The following is an 18979-nucleotide window of genomic DNA, read 5'->3' on the forward strand; positions in this document are numbered from 1 at the left end:
GGCAAGCAGCCAGGGGTGGGGCGGGAATGTCCCCCGCAGCAACCGAGCAGACAGCAGGGCCCTGCTTGCCCCTAGCCATGACAGCAAGGGGCAAGCAGTCTACTGCAGGGCCCCTACAGAGAACAGACAGCAGGGCCCTGCTTGCCCCTGGCCCCGGAGAAGAAGGGCAAGCAGGCCCCCACAGAGAGCAGACACCAGGGCCTGCAGAGGCATAAAGCAGGCAGGTCTGCAGAGCAGAGAACCACGGGGAGCAGACCTAAGCCATCAGTAGCACATCCCCTGAGGGCTCCCAGATTGGCGAGGGTGCAGGTTGGGCTGAGGGACCAGGCCCCGCCCCCGCCCCGCATGAATTTCATGCACCAGGCCCCTTGTATAGGATAATCCTCTGTTCCCAATGCTCTCTGGACTCAGGTAAGAAAATAAGTTTGGAACAAGAAAATGGTAAAAAAAAAAAAAAAAAAAACATTTAAGTAAAAGAAAATACATTTTGAAAAAACTAAATGTCTTTGGGTGATAATGTGTCAATGTAAGTCCATCAATCATAACACATGTACCACCGTGGTGCAAGATGTCAATAGTGGGGGAGGCTGTGTGTGGGGGGGCAGAGCAGAGGGTATATGGAAACTGTACTTTCTACTCAATTTTGCTGTGAAACTAAAACTACTCTAAAAATAAAGTTTATTAATTTAAAAATAGTAACTATTACTCTGGAAATGATGAAAACATATAGAGGCAAAGCCAGGCATTTTCCCAAGGAGTTTATTCTGGCATTGTTTCAGCATTGCACGTATAATACCTCATTTAATGTTCTATAAACTCCATGAATAAAGAGTTAATATTCTTTTTTTTTTCTTTCAGAAAAGAGCACAGAGTTATGTGGTGTCTTTTCCAAGGTTTCACAGCTACTTAGTAGTAGAGGTGGGATTTGAACCCAGGCCACCTGACTGTAAGGTTGATACTCTCGACCTCTGCTCTCTGCTACCTCACAGATGTGTGTTGCATCTCCACAGGAAGTGAAACCGACTACATCTTTATTGCATTTACTAAAAAAAAGTTTTCATTTCCTTATTACATAAATCAGAAAAAAACTGCATGGCTCCAGTTTGACAAAGGCCTGGAAAATTAAACACACACACACACACACACACACACACACACACACACACACCACATGTAATTTGGAGTCTGATGTCTGTCCTTTTGAAAGTCTAGTATCTTCTTCAAAACTCAGGAACTACAGGGCTTAAATGCTATCACAATGACCCTTTTGTTATTATTCCAAGATTAGAACTCCCTGGACCCCTGGGAGATAACTAGCCATGTGTGATTTCCAGTTTCTCATCACAACATCAAATAAAACCCCACATAGTAGAACCTTCGTCGAGTGGAGCAGGTGTTAGTGGAGGATGACACAATCAGATTCCACCCTTATCTCCATGCCAGCAAGCCCAGCTGTTCCTCACTAGAAAGGATTTGCCAGTCTCCTGCGGGACAAAGAAAAGTAACTCAGAAAAGAGAGGGCTCCCAATGGCAGGAATACCCAGCACAGGGTGACTACAGCAATCAACAGGGCTTTGTGCATCCAACACATATGCTACTCAACATTAGAAAGTAATACCGAATGAACGATGTTTATTGGATTGGCCTCTAAAACCGACAAATGCCCAATCTCAGAGCTGATGAAAAAAATTAGCTTGCTGCTAAACACGAAATGGATCAATAATCTATTAACTGTAACCTTGTTAGCAGGAGCTTGCATACAATACGTGGCCTGCCTTTTTAAAGAACCCGTCTTCAGCGTCTTTGATGAAATTAATTTTCTTTTACTGTATTCAGCAAAGATATGCCTAATTCTCCATATTAACTCCAAATGCCTATTTCAAAGGCTGTTCACCTTCAAGTCCTTTCAAGACCATGACAAACGTACCATTTCATTCAGATGTTAACGGCACGATTATTTCAGGGGCAGACACCACAGCAGAGACTCGGACAATAGTCGGTAAACCTCCCCAGTCATGATGAGATGGGATGATGCCCTTAGTGACAAACCATCTCCACAAGGTCATTGTCTTATCAGCATAAACATGCTCATCCACACCCACCTACAGGCAAGAGTGAGAGAAGAGTCAGCAGATGCAAGTGCAGAAAACGTTCTGATGGGGAACTGCAGGGCTACTGGGAACACATTGCTGGAGTGTGTGTACTTTTAGGGTGAAATTTCCACATTCCTACAGGTTAAAAGAGAGCTTATCTTAAGAAATAAAGGTGTGTTGGGGGGTCATAAAGAGTCTGCTAACTAGTCTTGATTCTTTCTTAAGCTGTTATTATCTCCCTCATCAATGGCAAGCCCTATGTATGAGTGAGAGACCAGAATGTGTAAGCAAGTGAGTACACTATTCTAATGACCTTGTGGCCACCAGGGACACTGCCTGGTGTGGGTATGTTTCAGGCAGCCCTATGAAGGCAAACATTGGTTTCTTATAGTAAACTTAGGTTCCTGCTATGGCCCAAACCTGTTCACCTAAAGGCTGGGAGGAGGAGGTTCCAATGCCTCCTTGTCTTAAAAAGGTAGGAGAGGGAAGAACAAAATTTATGGGGGAAAAGTATATTCTCATAAAACTAACATATATAAAGAGAAGACCTTGCTAAAAATAAAAACCAGGACCTCACAGCATGTAGAGTGAACAACTATTGAAATGATTATCCAAGGAGGTTTCATAACCCTTTGAGCAAATCAGTAAATATTACAAGAAAGAAAGAGCAGACTAGTCTTAGCATCAGCCAAATGTTTGTGGGGCCTTTTGGAAAGTAAAGAAGAGTAGAGGGTAGCCATTGGGAGTGTAAAGACTCCTGAGTCAGCAGAAATCCTCTGGCAACAAGCTTCCAGCCCGTATCTTCTACAATGTTATGCCAAGTACTAAAGATATGAGTGAAAAGTCGCCATCCTTACTCTTAAGAGTTTTAAAAAGGTTGGCGAGGAATAGTCCAGCTTCTAGATGGATATGGCCACCTATAGCAAAAAGGTGGGACGATGAGTCCAAATGGTTTAGACCAGCGGTCGCCAACCTTTCGGAACTCATGGACCACCAGTTGGCGACCACTAGTTTAGACAGCCAATTCTGAGGCAAAAGCAAAATCCAAGAATCGTCAGCATCTCTATGGCACCTTAAAAGGAAGGACAACTGGAACAGAAGTAAAGTGAGATTCTTGGTCTACAAAGCCTGTCTGTAAGTTTAGTCTGAGAGAGAGAGAGAGAGAGAGAGAGAGAGAGAGGTATCATCTTTGGAGAATCTGAGTTAAGTCCATTCAGTTTCCACATTCATGCCGAATTCTCCATGTTTATTCAAATTTTTGCAACATGCCACTTTATATTTATAAAGCAGGCATAATTTCAGTTATTATATAGATATAGAGTTAGAAATTTATTTTTTAGATGCAACATAACATGATGGAAAAAAGCAAAAACAACACAAGTTTTGGAATGAGACAAACCATGTAGTTAATTTCTGTTATTTACTCAGTATATATAGGAAATCCTGCCATTTGCAACAACATGTATGATTCTGGAGGACATTATGCTAAGTGAAATAAGCCAGGCAGAGAAAGAGGAATACTCTATGATTTTGTTTATATGTGAAAACCTAAAAATGTCAAATTCATCGAATCAGAGAGTAGAAGAGTGGTTTCCAGGGTCTGGAGGGGAGGAATGAGGAGACCTTAGTAAAGGGTGCAAACTTTGTTATAAGATGAGTAAGTCCTGGGTATCTAATGTATAGTATGGTGACTATCCTACATAATAAGAGGAATATGCTAATTAGCCATTACACCCTGATGCATAATGACCAAGTGCTTCCCGACCACATCACGGATCAGCAGGAGGGTGGGCCAGTGAGGTACAAGCTACAGGAGACCTACAGGAGAGGGCAGGGCAGCAAGCTGTGAGGGTGGGAGGGGAGAGGGAGAGGAGAGTGGGGGGAGCTACAGGAGGGCGGGGCAGCGGGCAGAGAGCTATAGGAGGGCAGCAGCGACCTTCTGGCTCATGGATTCATGTGCAGGGCTACTAGTAGTTAATAATTCTGTATTGTATACTTAACACTTCCTGAAAGAGTAGCTCTTAATTGTTCCCATCACACACACACACACACACACACACACACACACACTCACACACAAAGAGGTAACTATGTGAGGTGATGAATGTGTTAATAAGTTTGATTGTGTTAAGTCTGCCAGAATGCCATTTTAGTGCTTTTAAATGCATTTCACAGAGCTGAGCTGATTTTTAATTTCATTTCTATCAAAAAAATAAATCAAAAAATCATTTTATGAACCTGTCTGTTAAATACTGGAAGCTGCAGGCAATTATAAAGAAAAGTAATCCACAGTAGATGACCTCAACGACGTTACAATCCAGTTGTGAGGACAGGGACACACACACACACACACACACACACACACACACACACATACCATTCATGAAATGAGTACACAGTAACAGATGAAAGCCAAATGATAGTCACACCTATTGAGGGCCCACAGAACTTGGCACTTTGCAGAGGTGATCTTGCAGCTCACACACACTTTGAAAATTTGCATTTAGTTTTTCCCCATTCTCTACGTTAGCAAACCAGGCAGAACCAAGACTGTCCGACATCAAAGTTCTTTCCGCTAAAAACAAAGCAAATGTAAAATTCTGGATTTCTCTTCAGGTTCTTATTCAGTTGAGGTCTGGCCTTTAATACCTTTATTTCGGATGTCAAACTTGGTATTGTACAGCCAAGGAGGAGACCTGAACTAAAACAATAGCCATTATGTGACCCAAATACTCTACATAGTAAGAAAATGCAAGGTGAGCTGGGGTGAAACAATCTGCTCCTTTCTCAGCTATTTTCCAACCACAAAGACTTTAATGTTAATCAACTTGTTCCAAAGTCATAACCTGACTACAGGTCTATATAGAAAAAGTAAATGAGTGGGTAATACTACTATGTACATTGTATCTTCATTTCATTTTAAGCACAACAATTATTTGGAAATAAGTAGCAGTATTGCATGCATTCATTCATTCATTCATTCACTCACTATTGAGAAAACCAAAGACCAAACTTCATGCAGGTCACACAGCTAACCAGTGATGAAGCTCTGAGCTCATTTCATTCTGACTGGCCCACTCCAATGTTCAGTGACACCCAAGACTGGCTACATATCTGTGGGGACCGATGCAAAAGAAAGCTTCAGAGCTCCTGGTTCCAAATGTGTTAAGAAAATTTTAAGGTAGCAACTGCAGAGGATTAAAGCAAGTGTGGGGTCCTTCTAAGTAACAGCACAGGAAGCATGACCACAAAGCTGGCCCTGGTGACACCACTGCAAATGAAACTGTAAAATCAATAACTCACGGAGCTACAAATTGAGCAAAGCAAAGGGTGTGAATGTATTAAAAATAACCACTTCTCCAGGAAGCGGTGTAACAGAACCTGTGACAGATGCAATCCAAGCTCTGTGATCATGATCGCCCTCCTCCAACTAAATTATTCAGGGTAGGAAATGCATGCCCATCAGCTTTTGGTGCAATCACATAAACACATTTCTTCCCAAGTTACTTACTGAACACATTAATATGTATTTTTTCTGAATGTAATGAACTGATATGCTTCAGACTGTGACAAGGTGAAGGTATCGGAAAGTCCATTCAAGAACAGGAAAACCACCAAATTAACTTATAGCTTTCAGCAAACCTGCTCAATGTGGTCTTTGCTTCCAGCATGTCATTTCGAAATAAACAATCTCAGAAAGGCAGCTACGCAGATGCTTTCACAACAGAGTGAAGAGCTGAAACAAGCACCTGATGGAGCTATCAATGAAGAGCAGATGTTTGCAGGGGAGCTGGAATTCATGGTTCAAGTTCCAAGAGTGCCATGGGCTTCCAGAACGTAGAAAAGCTCAGCTGTCAGTCACCTCTGCAGACTCCCCGAACACTGTGGAACCGATTATGTGCAAGAGCTAGCTCTGTTCCTACTGTTCCTAGTGCAGGAAACAGGAGAAATGTGCAATTGGAAAGGGGAGGAGGGGGGAAGCCAAAGTTCCTAAATGAATCACATGTCTCTTTTTTGTTTCATTAAAAAATAAATTAAATGTGATCTGGGAGGTGGGGGAGAGTAGAAAAAATCATTTCAACCAATTAAACATGAAAGAGGGGAAAATTACACAAATGTTCATTTTTTTTTCTTCAAAGTATCGATAGATTAGAATTTCTTATTGGACAGCAATCATCATCCGTGCTATTTGAGCATGAATATAAACAAGTTGCTTGTCCTGGAGTTCAACCAATCTGCATTTGAATCCCCATTCGCTACTTATGATCTGGGTGAGCTTGAGTATGGGTGTTAGGTTCTTTTGCCCTGGAGTCACAAAAACCAATTTAAGCAAGTAGGAAAAGACACCAGGGTATCTTACTAAATCTAAGAAACAGTTCAGTAACCAGGTCATAGGAAGGGCAGGAGCCTCCTCAAATGAAGCTCCTAGATCTTTTTTCTTGCTCTATGAGTCTATGTGCCATCAGAACAACTAGGTTTCTGCTCAGATAGACACAAGTATGTTATGCTGAATGAGTTTTATTGATATCACTTGAGGCTCACATACCCAGCACTACTAAAATATTCACAAATGCCCAAAACATGTGGAATCGGGAACACTAGTCCCCAGATAGTGTTACTCTTGGGTTCCTCTCACTTGCCCTGCTCGTTGTAGATGGACAAGAGGTAACATGTTTGAGTGGTTGAAGACACAAAATAAACAAACCAAAAAAAGAAAACAACAATAACAACACAACTGTCTACTATGGTGTGCTTAATAAGACAAGTGTTTCTCCAGACGTTACTACAGGGAAACAGTAGAGCAGTGAAGGGACATGGGGTCCCTGAGGCACAGCTGAGTTCACAGCTGAAATGGACCACTCCATGCCTTGGCCAGCTGTTTGAGATTGGGAAAGTTATAAAACATCTATGAATCTCAAGGTTTTACTAATACCATTTTTCTCTGAATGTTAAGATAATGGAAGATCTTTGTGGAGAACTGATAAATATAGAGAGTTTTAAGACATACACTTTGATTGCCCTGTAATCTTATCCCCTGGAGCTGATAAGTTAATAATGGTATAATTCTTGTAAATTTTCAAATTATATACATATATATGTGTGTGTGTGTGTGTATGTGTGTGTGTGTGTGTGTATATATATATATATATATATATATATACACACACATACACAATTACATACACATATATTCCCCACAATTACTACTTTAGTTGCAACCCACAGATTTAGTTTTGTTTCGTTTTCATTCAGTTAAAACTTTTTTCCCCAGGTGATTTTTTCCTAGACCCATGCATTATTTAAAAGTGTGTTATTCAGTTCCAAGTTTCAGGAATTTCCAAGACATCTTCCTGTTAAATGGCTTCTGTTTTACTTCTGTTGTGGTCACAGAACATACTCGGTATGACAGCCATCTTCATAATTTACTGAAAAGTGTTTCATGGCTCAGTGTGTGGCCATCTCAAGTGTTCCCAGAGCACTTGAAAGAACTGTTTTCTGCTCTTACCGAGTGCTGAGTTCCATAAATGTCAATTAGTTCCAGGTGGTTACCATGCTGCTCAAACCTTCCATAGTATTACAGTTTTTCTGTGACAATTATTAAATCAAATGTTAGAGTAATGTTTTAAAATCTCCAATTATAATTATAGGTTTATCTATTTCTCCTTTCAGTAACGCCAAATTTTGCATTTTGAAACTATGTTACTGTGCATAATACACATTTAGGATTGTTATGCTTTGTTAATGAATTGACCCTTTTCTCATTATGAAATTTTTCTCTTTATCCCTTGAAATCTTCCTTGTTATGCAGACTATTTTTTTTCTGATATTACACAGCTACTTTAGCTCTCTCATAATTACTCATTGTATTAAATATATTTTTAATATATTTTAGTCCTTTTCATTAAACTTATCTTTGTCTTTTTATTTATGTGTTTCTTATAAATTCATTATAACTGGATCTTCTTTTTAAACACGATTTTACCATCTCCACTTAATTGTGTATTTAGATCATTTAGTTATCAATATTATGTTTAAATATACTACCTTGCTTTTTATTTTCTATACATCTGATCTTTCCTTTGTCCCTTTTTTCTTGCCTTCTTTTGGATTAATAAAATATTATTATATTTCAGTATAGCTCCACTTTTGACTCCTTAATTCTACATTCCTTTGTTTTGTTAGTGATTGCTCTGTGGTTAAAATATGCATCTTTAACATATCACAATCTATCTTTAAATAATACTATACCTCTTCATGTATAACATAAGAAACTTTGTTATATCATCTACTTCCATTCCTTTCTTAGTCCTTTATGCTGCTGCTATTACACATTTTAACAATTTAATGCATTGCATATCCTCCTTGGGTTTTGAACCAAGTCCCTCTCCTATAAACAGCATGTGAAAATGTCAGTGTCAGCATCCTGACCAACCCCTGGGAACTGTCACATTTGAAATTTGTGCCAAGGTAATATTTATGAAATGATTGTTTATAATAGTAGTTATTATGATTCTTTTACTTTTCATTTCACAGATAAAATTTTTGAGGCTGAGCATCTTTTCATTATTTATTGGCTATTTTGTTTCCTTTCTGTCATTTGAATGTTCATATATTTTTATACATTTTTTCCAATGAGTTGTCTTTTTCTTGTTGATCTATTGGAGTTTTATTTCTCAAATTCAGGACATTTATCTTCCGTTTTATGCATTGCAAATATTCCCCCTATCTTCAGCTTGCTTTTGATTTCATTTCCTGTGTTTTTAGATAAGTAGGTGTGTGTGTGTGTGTGTGTGTGTGTGTGTACTTTTGTTTTAATTTAGTGAAGACAAACTTCTGAATATTTTCCTTTATGGTTTGGACTGTTTATGTCATTAAGATAAATTCTTCCTAGTTCTGATAAAATAGTCCCTGTAATTTCTTCTAAATGTTCAAAATTTTACTTTTCACATTTAGGTATTTAAATCCATTTGGAATTTAACTTTGTACTCACCTTTTGCTTCTCTTTTCATGTACTCTACACACAAGTACATGTCAACACCCCATCCCCTGACCTCAATCCCTACTTTTCTAGTTCAGCTCAGTTACCATTTCCTTCATGAGACTTTCCTTGACCACTCCAGACCTCGACCTCCCCTTCTCCACTTCCTAAGACACTCATCACTGAACTTGAATATTAATTTATACCTGTGCATGGAAGTGAATTAGATAGCTGCACATTCAGGCAGATAATCTTAATAGATGTAGAGGCCCAGAATTAAAGACTATCAAGAGGGTGGGAAATGGAATAGCACATGTCTTATCTCAAGGGCAGCTGCTATTCAACTCTAGCCAATTATTTCTGTGTGTATGTAAGCTCAGAGTTGCCATACAGAGCCACATAAAATCTAAAATTTTTATGTGAAATACTTTTACATTTAAATATTTCCAATTCATGTAAAGATATTTTTAAAGCATTGTGTATATGTGTTTGGGGTGGGGATGTGGGGGGGGGGAGTTATCGTTTGGTCAGAGTCAGTCATCCCACTTCCAATCTTTCACCTCTAGTTTGTTTCTAATCAGTTGATCAGTTTAGTTGCCTCCTCAGTTCAGTTCAATAAAAAACCTCTTGAGTACAGAAACACCAACTTTGTAACCCCTCAGAAGCGCTCACCGGGAGAAGTCTGTGATAAATGCTCGATAAGCCTTTGATTGACTGTTTATTGACAGGAGACATCACATGCATACCCTGAGCCACAATCCTCTCCACGGTGGGGTGCTAGGGTGAGGATCCCACAATGAGGCACTATGACCAAGATGGGTGCCCATCCAGCGAGCATTGGCCATTCCAGTGAGACACACATGCACAGAAAACAGATCCTCCCAAAGTTGAGTTCATTGCCCGCCAGGGTTGAGATTCAAGTATATACTCTGGAAACTTCGCCAAGACAGATTTAAATTCAGGACATTTTTAAATACCTGTGGTCTGTGCAGTATAAAGAACATGATGCCCGCTTCTCAGAGGTAAGCAGAGGAGTAGAGAGAAGTAGAAAAGGCTACTTTGTTTTTTAGGAGACTAAAACCCTGACACTAAAGAAAGTTGTGGCATGGCCACTGTTGCTTATTCGTAGTTCTGGTCCTTACCCTCAGAATCACCAACCCCACACCATCAAGTTCACTTGAAGCCAAAGGAATGAACCAAAGGTCTAGCATGTAGTCAGGGCAGGCTTGGAACAGGAAATAGACATTGAGGTTCAAAGCTTTGAGTTTATCCCTGAAGAGCCTAAGCTGAGGTGCTTGGCCTCTCGGACCCTCTGTCTTCTCATCTGTGATGCAAGAACAGTCAGATTGTAACTCCCTCTCAGTGGAAGAAGCAGTGTCTGACTCAAGACAGTCATGACTTGAGTCAGATATGAATTGGAACCTACTAGCTAAGTGCCCCAGAGAAAATTACTTACCTCACCTCTCTGTGCCTGAGTTTCCACACCTACAAAATGAGGGTCAATAGAACTCAGCCCATGAGATCCTCCTGAAGAACAAATGGCATGAAATATGTCAAGCTCACTACAAATGGTAGGTTTGAGGTCATGGGTGTGAGGGGAATTAGTAGGCTGTCAGGTATCATTATTACAAGGCCTTTTGTTCCATTCTCCAGAGCTGTTAGCACCCCAAACGAAGTGGTTGTTCCATTGCTGTTGTGTTCCTATTGTTGTCCCCTCCCCAAGACTGCAAGGCCGCGTGAAGGAAAACTTCTCAGCAGCATCTGTTTCTGCTAAAATCTCCTCTGAGTCAGAGAAAAGTAGATTCTCAAATAGTCCTTGGGAAGCATTACTGCACCTGGGAGAGAACCTGGGACTCAGTAGGTGCTCACTGAGTATTTGTTGAATGAGTTGCTTTTTAACAACCTAATGGACCTAAGCAGGCTACTCAGAGGGGGCTCTCAGCCAAGTAAAAGAGACACAAATAGCCGATGAGAATGCTTCCTCAGGTTACAGACTTTCTCACAAGGGACACCTTCCTGCGCAGCAAAATCCTCAGGGAAAGGGATCCAGGGGAGGGATATGCTGATGTTCCCAGTGAGAGAAATGCGAGGAAAATATAAAACACGTTATGCATCCCAAGCCCCTTTTAAGGAAAGATTAAATTTTTAAAATGTGGCATTAGATTGCCTGGAGAAGTTTAAAACAGGAAAGAGAGGCCTCACAGAATTTTGAGCATGAAATGGCCCAGGAGGTTGTCCAGTCCTGCCCTCTCATTTTATATTTAAAAATCTCCTACTCAGAGGCTTAAGGAATCCACCCAGTCCCTCTGAGAGCTAGAACTGGGTTTATTTTCTCATCTGTTGCTCTTTCCATACCTTCAGGCTCCCTATCTCCCTCTAGATTGGTTTGAGCTTGTTTGGAGTTAATGACAAACTTGTCCATACACTGGTTAGTGAGGTCAACAATTATAGCCTGGCTTCCCCATTCACTGAAACATATTAATAGAGTAAAAACTCTTTGTGAGAGTATGGAAGCAAAATATATATATATATCAAACAAAGTTCCCAGGAATAATCCTAAAGTTCATGTTCATATATGTTTTTTTAAGCAGTCTTTATTAGAAGTTATTCAAGCACACTACCAAATTGATCCTGCTCCTGAGTAGATTCAATAGATTTATCTGCCCCAGAACTCCAGTTACCTCTTACACACCATACTCCCCTAACTCCACACACAAACACTTGTAGCTACCTTTCTTGAAAGCAATAGGCTGCCACCCACTGGTGAGAAATCAACATAGAAACCACAATATACAGGCTGGATTTTAAGACCTTTGAGATGAAGGAAAGAAAAGGCCAGGTTAAAACTTGGCAGTTCTTCAAAGGTGCTAATCAGAAAGTGACCATTAGAAAAAATGTTACAAAGGTTTAGTTTCCTGGGGTGGGAAAAATATATATTTTAAAAAGAAGCGAGGGCATTGGGGCAAAACCTAAAAGAGAAAGACTTTTTTCTTGGTGATTTTGCCACCCCGAATTTAACACTTGCAGGCATCACATGCTTCTGTGTTTCTTTTCTCCCGAAAAGAATTAAAAAGCCTCAGGACTGAAAGACTTGGTTGTATCTGCACCTCCTTAATCCCACCCTTATCAAGTTGCCCAGTCTGCTTAAATAGGTGTAGTGATTTTGGACTTGTAACCTTGCTAAGATGCTCATACCATGCTTACATGTGTCTTTTTTTCTCACCCGAGGATATTTCTCCATTGACTTTTAGAGAAAGTGGAAGAGAGAGGGAAAGACAGAGAAACAACAATTTGTCTCACATCGATTGGTTGCCTCCTGAACTTGGCCTGACGTGGGCCTGTGCCAGGGAGGAGCCCGCAACCAAGGTTTGTGCCCTCAAACAGAATCCAACCCGGGACCCTTTGGTCTGCAGGCCGATGCTCTATCCATTGAGCCAAACCAGCCAGGTTTTAGATGTGTCTATTTAAGTTCCTGCCTCACGAACAGAAACAGCAGTGGAAATCCCAACTAGTGAAAAAATAAGGAAACAATTCTCACTAGTAATCAGAGAATTAAAAATAAAAACACTGCGGGACTGTTTTTCACCCAGGAAGATAGTAGAAATTACTTGCCATTGATAATACCCCTCCATGCAAATAAAAACGCAATAAAATGATCACTCCCTACAGAGCTGGCAGCAGTAAAAATCGTGATTACTACTCAGGAAAGCACAGTGATATATGGAGTTCACACTCTTTGACCCAATGGATATATTTCTTGTAATTTTCATTAACAACATAATACAAGGGCAAAACCAGTTATACACACAAATATATCCATTGCAGGTTTGTGTTTTGAAATGACCTACTTTTCTAACAGAAGGAAGACTGCATCTATCATTGTACATCAACACAACTGAATATTATCCAACAATTGCAAAGGATGGTCAGAGATGTGTAACATGATAGAGTTTGCTTACAATCTAATGTTAAATTTAAAAAGCAAGATGCACTATCAGCCAGAATTTCCTTATAAGTACGAGGAATCTACTCTGGTTAAGTTCACCCCAAAAAGTTATATGAGAACAACAGTAGGTATTTCACTGGGACCCAGAAAACCAGGGTCTGGCACTGAGGTTGCCAGCCCTGCAGACTGAGTTACTTGGGCCCAAGGTCACCTGCACTGCTGCCTCCAGGGCCTGGGTGTATCTGTCCTGACCATCACATGGCCATCCCCGCTGCAGTCCCTGCATCTTCCCATCAGCAGCTTTAGGTTCAGGTCTAAGGTGAGTGTGTCTGACTGTTCATGAGCTTTAGGGGAGGTTGGAATAGCGAAGCCCTAGCATTTGCATATGTGGTAGGAGAATCCCTTAAAACTGTAGAAACTTATTCTCTCACAGTCTGGAGTCCAAACGTTTGAAATTAAGCTGCTGATAGGGCCATGCTCCTTCTGAAGGTTCTGGGGCAAAATCCTCCCCTGCCTCTTCCTGGCTTCTAGGGTTGCTGGCAATTTGGGGCATTCCTTGGCTCACAACTGGATCACTCTAGTCCAGGGGTGGGCAAACTTTTTGACTCGAGGGCCACAATGGGTTCTTAAACTGGACCAGAGGGCCGGAACAAAAGCATGGATAGAGTGTTTGTGTGAACTAATATAAATTCAAAGTAAACATCATTACATAAAAGGGTACGGTCTTTTTTTTTTTAGTTTTATTCATTTCAAACGGGCCGAATCCGGCCCGCGGGCCGTAGTTTGCCCACGGCTGCTAGTCCCTGCCTCTGTGGTCACAAAGCCTTCTTTTCCCTCTCTGTCTGTGTCCAAATTGCCTTCTAATTTGGTATGACTTCATCTTACATCTGTATAGACCCCATTTTCAAGTAAGGTCACATTCACAGGTTCCAGATAGACATGAATTTAGAAGTACACTATAAACCTTCTACAGTATTTTAGGAGTTTCTTCCTTTTGGTGAGACAAAGATCAAGTGTCTGTCATCAGGGACTGGCTGTAACTTTATTTCTTTGGAATCCAAACATGCCTTTTATCATATCACCTAGCATAGGGCTCAGTATCTATTGACATTTAGTGAACACGATGAGTAACAGAGAGAAGAAAAATATCAGGGATAGAGGAAAAACAAGAAATTAAAAAGAGATAAATAAATAAGTCATTCTATATGGAGCCAATTTTAAAATCTCCATAACCTCAGAGATTATTTCTTCAACCCAATTCCAATATCATTGTCATTGTTGAGATCATCATCATCATCATCTACTAAAGAATATGACAAAATCCCATCTACCTGTCCCCTCATGAGTAGCACAGTAAAGCCTATTTTCTAAATAAAATAATAACAACAACAAAATAACCCTATAAGGTGAGCTAAAGCCCCTCAACTTAAGTTCAAGATAACATTAAGCAAAGCCATAAAACAAAAAAAATTCATTGATTGGTGTTCTTTGTGTTTTGAAAAGATAGTCAGTGGGTAACTATAGTAAGAAATGCAGGTTAGGCAAAATAAGCAGTTTAGGAGTGCTGAGAAGCTTGGGAGGATGTGTCTGTACATAGGTAAATAGATATGTAGGGCAGATATGTAGAATAGTTAGGTAGGTAGATAAAATTTACCTGTGGACCTGTTTGCATTTCCCATTTTCCAAACTTCTTAAACTCCTAGATGACAATCCACTGAGAAAAACACTAAATCAGAAAGGGCTCCACTATGACATACTGAGTTTTGGGAATCTGAGCACAGGTTAAGCCTATTAGAAAGGAGAACAGCCACTGTGCACCAAGAGCCCACAAATTGAAAGCATTTAAAATCTCATGCCCTGACCACACGGCACTCTCAGATCCTTAATTACCCACCATTATGCAGGCCCTTTGATTCATCATAGTCATTCTTCTTACTCCCTTCCCAGGGAGCCTGAAATCCAGCTCCTGCGAGTCCCCTTACCATTAAGCTGCCCAGCTATTTGTGAACAGAGATCAGCAGCAAAAAGAAAAAGGGAAAGGGCTCTATCAATTCAAATGACAGTCCCTCAAAGGCTCTGAGTAACCTCACCTTTGCTACTAAACTCCTATTTGAAGTGCTCCCAGGAAGCTCACTGTTTAACCCAACAGTGCTTACTTTTGTCCAGTGAATATCAGTCCTAATTTATTGACTGTATATGACAGAATGTATCCCCCATTCTTTTTTTTTTACAATAAACACAAGCTCACCTCAGATGACACTGAGGAACATGTGGATATTTCCATAGAAGACCCTGTCCTGCTTGACTAAATCAAGAAAAGGAAAAGGTGACTCAAAACAGACCAACATATTAGCTTTGTAACCAGTAACAAGTCATCAGAATGCTCAGATGCAATGCTGCTGATGATACTCAGATAGGTTCTTGCTTCCGTGGAGCTACACAGTCTCAAGAGCAAACACTGGATTAAGAAAATAAGATAAAGGCACATATCGGGAGAACAAAACGTGTATCAATTAGGATGTGTTCAACAGCAAGGTAACTTTAAAAGCTTATAAACAGAGGCTTAAATAATAAAGACATGCATTGTTTCCTGAACAAGGAATTTGAAGATAAGCAATTCAGTGCAGCAGCTCAGTAAGAGCTTCAAAATCTAAGTTCCTTGTGCCCAGTTCTGTCATCCTTGGAGTATTGGCCTTTCATCCTTGGGTTTGTGCCTTCACCATCCCAAGGTGACAGCCAAAGCTCCAAACTCATTCAAGGAAAAAAGGACAATAAAACCATCTGTGGACCTAAGTGAATGTCTCTAATCTTAAGGTCAACTAAAGGATAGCTCCTTTATATCTATAAACTATTAGGGAGCTTTTCCACATATTTTCCAGAAAATCTCTGTCTCCTCTACCCCATCTCCCACTCCACGTAGATCTCTTCTTTTGTTTCATTGACCACTAGGGCACAAGGCCGCCCTTAGCTGCAAGGGAAGCTGGGAAAATAAATATCTGACAACAAACAACAAAGTTGTTACCATAACTCCACTCCCCACTCCCCCCTCAGGAAAAAGAACAGCAAGGAGAAGGAGGAAAAAGAAAGCAAAAAAACAAAAAAAATTTTAAAAAATCAAGAAAAGGGGAACAGCAAGGGCAATGCCAACCAGACATTCACCTTTCACTGTGTCCCTCAATCCAGACAAACCAAAATGTCTCTGACAGAGACACAAAATGAAGATTTAAGAATGAGTGATGGCTCTCCGTGATGTCTTCCTCTAAAAACTGTTTTCCATATCTCCCTATTCATTTAAAACCCACCACATGAAAATAGGCCAGTGATCCAGCCCGTTCCAAATGGGCTCCCCAGAAGATAGTTTAGCTAGAGCAGCGGTTCTCAACCTGTGGGTCACGACCCCTTTGGCGGTCGAACGACCCTTTCACAGGGGTCGCCTAAGACCATCCTGCATATCAGATATTGACATGACGATTCATAACAGTAGCAACATTACAGTTATGAAGTAGCAACGAAAGTAATTTTATGGTTGGGTCACAACATGAGGGACTGTATTTAAAGGGCCAGAAGGTTGAGAACCACTGAGCTAGATAGTTCAGGGGGAAAAGGTTCACGTTTTCATATAAATTTGAGGACTTTATGGATCCACTATGGAGAACTCAATGAGCATTAGAATACTGAAGGCTATGATAAGTAATGCAATAAACATCATTTAACTCAATATTGTCCAAACCACCACTACAAAATATATATAGATAAATGATAGCTAACTAGATAGATAGATAGATAGAATATATATAACTTTATGTAACACTTAGTAATATCCCACAGAATACACTTTTGATTAAAGTTGTCATTTTTCTTATCTCCATTACCCCAGCAAATGGACTTATTACTTTTCTAAGAAGAAATCTTCTGATTATACTACTGATAGTTCAGCCCACTGATAAATGTGCTGCTAATCAAAGTACTTATTACTTTTATCTTCTCCTTCTCTAAGACCAACCAAGGTATGAATCAAACTGGAGAGAGTGAGTAATCTTAATCCTATTCAGTTAATAAGAATGATGAATTTAACCATGCAGAAGCATAACTGAAAATAAAGCTATTGGCACCTTGAACTATACTGCAGCAAAAATAACATTACTTGGTGAGATTTATGAAAAGTGGAAAGTGCCAATTCAGATTGTGATTATTTCAATGAAAGCTTTCCGTGAAGTGATTATAATCAGTGGAGCCATGTCAGGAAGACAAATATGGCAAATATTCGAATTCAGTTCTCACCACTGAGGTGCCCAACCTTCCTACCATTTTTTGCCCATCTCAGAGCACCAGTGCCAACTGGATCCATCCTACCACAGCTCATCAACGTGGCACTTGAAAATCTATTTTCTTCTCTCTCTGCTCACTCATAGTCATCTTCATCAACACCCAACTCTCGCAAAAAGCCTCGCCTATTCTTTCCATCTCTTACTTCACAGGGGCTATAGGGCTTATCCAAGAAACCCTGACTTGCCAGCAAGCTGGGGTGTGAACACAGGTCTGTCTGAGGGACTCCAAATCCCATCCTATGCTCTTCACTGCCTTATCGGGGCCTTTGCCCTAGCAAGAGGTGGGTTATGATACTAACCTAGATGGTTGGAGCTCAGAGCCCAACAACTGGGGGCATTCATCAAATCCCACTCCCCTACCTTCTCATTTCACGTGTGCATCCCAAAAATACTCGTGAAGAGAGGAGAGTTAAATGGAACTCCCATTTGACCCAGTGATCCCACTTCTAGGAATCTATCCCAAGAAACCAGAAACACCAATCAGAAAGGATATATGCATCCCTATGTTCATAGCAGCACAATTTACCATAGCTAAGATTTGGAAACAGTCTAAGTGCCCATCAGCAGATGAATGGATTAGAAAACTGTGGTACATCTACACAATGGAATACTATGCTGCTGTAAAAAAGGAGAAATTCTTACCATATTGCAACAGCATGGATGGAACTGGAGAGCATTATGCTAAGTGAAATAAGCCAGTCAATGAAAGAAAAATACCACATGATCTCACTCATTTATGGATAATAAAGACCATTATAAACTGATGAACAAAAATAGATACAGAGGCAGAGCAGCATTGAACAGACTGTCAAACTACAGTGGGAAGCCCGGGGAGGGTTGGGGTGGGGAGGGGTAAGAGATCAACGGAAGGACTTGTAAGCATGCATATAAGCATAACCAATGGACACAAGACACTGGGGGGTAGGGGAGGCCAGGGGAATGTGAAGGGGGTGGGGGGCGGGGAGGATACATATGTAATACTCTTTGTAATACTTTAAGCAATAAAACAAAATTTTTTTTAAAAAAAGAAGGGGGACCCTGAAAAATAACTATCAAGAGCCGGCCAAGTATCACATGATCTCATTCATATGTGGACTCTAAGTAACAAAATAAGCTGATGAACAGAGTGGATCCAGAGACATGGAAGCATGGAACAGAGCGCGAAATCTGAGAGGGAAGGTGGGGGAGGGTGGGTGGGGGAGAGGTAATCAACCAAGGCCTTGTATGCATATGTGCATGGCCATGGACACAGACAATAGGGTGGTTTGGGCCTGGGGCGGGAGGGGGGAAGGGCGGGCTGGAGAGGGTCAATTGGTGAAAAAGGAGGACATATGTAATACTCTCAACAATAAAGAATTTTTTTTTTAAAGGAGCAGGCTAAGCTCCCTTGGCCATTTCAAATGCAATTTTCTGACAAGCTTTAAGCAAGGAATCAGTATAAAGTTAAATTAAACTCTAATCAGTTTCAGCTGAAGATGGCGATGTAGGAGAACCCGGAACCCATTTCCCCTGGTGGGCACACAGAATCTACAGCAACAAATGAACAACTTCCTATGGGGTGAGGGGGGGAGGGGGGACTCTAAAAACTGGCTGAGAACTCTACTCCACCAACAGACAGCCCAGAGGGGCAGGC

The sequence above is a fragment of the Myotis daubentonii genome, chromosome 13 (genome assembly GCF_963259705.1).
Source record: "Myotis daubentonii chromosome 13, mMyoDau2.1, whole genome shotgun sequence".
Classification (NCBI taxonomy): domain Eukaryota; kingdom Metazoa; phylum Chordata; class Mammalia; order Chiroptera; family Vespertilionidae; genus Myotis; species Myotis daubentonii.